Below are 3801 nucleotides of genomic sequence, written 5' to 3' on the forward strand. Positions count from 1 at the left end.
ACTTTCTTTTACTAGTATTGATTTGATAAAGAGATGAAGGGAGAGAGAGAGTAACATTGATGATAGAGAAACATCAATCGCTGCCTCCTGCATGCCCCCTCCCCCACTGGGGATTGAGCCCATAACCCAGGCATGTGCCCCAACTGGGAATAGAACCAGAGACCTCCTAATACATGGGATGATGCCCAATCAACTGAGCCACACTGGCCAGGGCACCAGCCAGAAGAATCTTTTTAAAAAAATATATACTTTTATTGATTTCAGAGAGGAAGGGAGAGAGAGCGAGAGGTAGAACCATCAATGATGACAGAGGATCATTGACCAGCTGCCTCCTGCACGCCCCCCATTGGGGATCATGTAGGCAACCTGCGCATGTGTCCTGATTGGAATCGAACAATGAGCTCCTGGTTCATAGGTCAGCGCTCAACCACTGTGCCACGCCAGCCATGCCAGAAGAATCTTGATGTTAGAGGAAAGTTTGTTCCCCCTTCACAAGACCATATTCAGATTATGATGTCAAAATTATTTCCAGACTCTCCTTGTGAAGTTACTATTGAACATTACATTAGTAAACACAGCAGAATGATTGGGTTTGTCGTTAATCCCCATTTCTAGGGATTTACTGCTGTCATTTCTCTTACAAATGACTACATTTTTTTTTTATTATGTTCTGAGAATAGCAGAGCCATAAACTTTACTCAACAATTTACTTCACTAAAGCTGGTCCTTGAACAATATTTTGGTGATCTTCTGAAACTACTCTAGCATCTCTATTGTGTCCATATTCCTCTTCCTTTCTTCACCACAGTCCTGAAGCAGTAATTCTAGACACCCCTCCCCCTCCCTCAAAAAAAAAAAAAAGAAAAGAAAAAGAGAAGACAAGCTGTGAAACTGAAAATAATACATGTTTTCAAAACTAGAAAAGCCCAGGAGAAAGCAGGAATAAGTGTTGGGAAGATTTTGCCATGTGTAGACCATCCTATTTTAGTCATAAAGGGATGTGAACCTCTCTAGATGGAATGAAGGTACCACAAAATGGAAGCATTGAAGGGGTGGTGCCTTCCTTATTTCTTACCTGCACTTTCCACTTTGGGATTAAATGTGTGATCTGAGAGGGGTATTATCAGAGTAGAGTAGAGAAAATTGGCAGATGGTTGAGATTGCTCTATTGTACAATACAGTATAGTGACTCTATGGGATCCTTTAGAGCCCTTTTTTTTTTCTGGGTAAGAATTTGTACCTAGAGCCACACCTGAAGTAGTTACTTCTTCCTGTTCTGGGTTGTTATGAGTGTAATCTCTTGATCACCACAGTAGGAGGGTGTGGCCAGGCCCTGGGAAAGGTGGATGTGGGCTCTGGACTTACTTTGGAGTGTTTGGGCTGCAGCTGGTCCTCTGATTCCACCTAGAGGTAAGACCTGGATGTGGCCACTGATAGTCTTGTAACTGCCCTCTTGGCTACAAGCTTGCAGGCTCCAGAGTTTACTAAGCAACACAAAAGAGTCCAGAGTATACTTTATATAAAATACACAACCATTTTTCTTTCATTTTCTAATTGCGTCGTATAATATATACAATATAGTACCCTACTTAAACATTCCATCAATTTTTACATATACAAGCCCTTACTTTATTTTATTTTTTTAAAGAAATATTTTTATCTTAATATATTTTATTGATTTTTTTACAGAGAGGAAGGGAGTGGGATAGAGAGTTAGAAACATTGATGAGAGAGAAACATCTATCAGCTGCCTCCTGCACACTTCCTACTGGGGATGTGCCCACAACCAAGGTACATGCCCTTGACCGGAATCTAATCTGGGACCCTTGAGTCCGCAGGCCGACGCTCTATCCACTGAGCCAAACCGGTTAGGGCCAAGCCCTTACTTTAACTACAACCCAGATACAATCATAGAGAATTTTTAGCAACCCACAAGGTAACATGAGGTCTGTTCCCAGTAAATATTTTTTTAATCCTAATGTAGACAGACAATGTATTGTTTCCTGGTGTGGGCTAATATGAGTAAGGTTACTTTAAATATGCTTGTGCATGTTTCAGTTACCTTCTGTTTCTCCTTGCTTTAGTTTTAAAATATACCAACAGTCTTTCTAAAGTGGTTGTTATCATTACCACTCTGTGTTTTTTTGAAAAAAGACATATGGCATAGGCATTAACACCTCATTCTTCCTATAACCTTTCTTGCCACAATGCAATTACTTTTTTTAAAATTAGAAAAGTATCACATCAACTCATTAAAGCACAAAAGGCATTCCATCATATATGAAGTAATAGTCAAAATTTTCACTTAACCTATTCCCATTTTATTTCTTAGAGCTAATTCCAATGCTAATCGTGTTGAGGTGTTTTTCAGGTTCTCTATAACATAAAAAACATGTTATAGTATATAAATGGGGTAATTTAAATACAATGTGTATTTTTTATTATACATTTTTGTTTTAAAATGTAAAAAAAAATCACAATGTACATATTTTTCTGCTACAGTTTTCCTAAGAGAGTTTCTTTTCTTAAGCTGAGGTGGCATAAAGCAAAGAAGCAGTTACACTAGGACACACATTGCTAATCCTATCTAATAAAAGAGTAGTATGCAAATTAACAATCACTCCTTCACCCCGTCACTCCCTCACTCTGTCACAAAGATGGCAGCGCCACGGAGCTGGAGCGAGCAGGAGGCCTGAGTTGCCCCGGCAATGGAGGAAGCCAAGCTTCCCACCTTCCCTGCTGGCCCTAAGCTCCACTCAAGGCTACAAATTTTCAATTATAGAAGATAAATAAATCCCAAATACCTGCTTCCAGCCAGCATGGCCTCCGCTCAAGGAGGGGCTGGGAGCCTTGGTTGCCAGGGGCAACCCAAGCTTCCAGCCAGACCAAGGCAACAAAGTTTCAATTATAGAAGTTAAATAAATCCCAGATCCCTGTTTCCAGCCTGTGGGCGTGGCCAGCCTGAAAACAGCCATCAGCCCCTCACCCAGGCTGGCCAGGCACCCCAGCGGGACCCCCACCCTGATCCGGGACAACCTTCAGGGCAAACCAGCCGGCCCCCACACGTGCACCAGGCCTCTATCCTCCTTTCTATCTAATAATAGAGAAACATGGTAATTAGCCGTACTTCCGCTACCCTTCCCATTGGCTAATCAGCAAGATATGTAAATTAACTGCCAGCCAAGATGGCGGCCGGCAGCCAGGCAGCTTGAAGCGAACAGGAGGCTTGCTTGCTTCAGTGACGGAGGAAGCCAAAGTCCCCCGCCTGCCGCTGCCCGCCTCTGAGCTTGCTCTCTAAGAAACAATGTTACAAATATAGAAGCTAAACAAAACCCTAGAAACCTGCTTTCAGCCAGCCAGGCCTCAGAGCTGGAGTTGAAACATTGTTTCGATTATAGAACCCAAACAAACCAGATACCTGCTTTCAGCAGCCGAGGTCTCAGAGCTGGAGCCAAGCCTCAGAGAGAAAGCCGGCTCTCAGTTCCAGTGACAGCCATAGAAGGTAAATAAATCCAAGAATAAAAAAAAAAGAAAAAAAGGAGAGGTTGGGAGCTTCAGTCTCCCGCCAGCCTGAAAACGGCCCTCAGTCCCTCACCCAGACTGGCCAGGCACCCAAGTGGGACCCACACCCTGATCCAGGACACCCTTCAGGGCAAACCAACCGGCCCCCACCCGTGCACCAGGCCTCTATCCTATATAGTAAAAGGGTAATATGCATCCCAGCACCAGGATCAGCAGAGCCGTGAGGCCTCCCGGCACCGGGATCAGTGTGACAGGGGGCAGCGCCCAAACCCCCCGATC

This window comes from Myotis brandtii, unplaced genomic scaffold (genome assembly GCF_000412655.1).
Source record: "Myotis brandtii unplaced genomic scaffold, ASM41265v1 scaffold780, whole genome shotgun sequence".
NCBI classification, from domain to species: domain Eukaryota; kingdom Metazoa; phylum Chordata; class Mammalia; order Chiroptera; family Vespertilionidae; genus Myotis; species Myotis brandtii.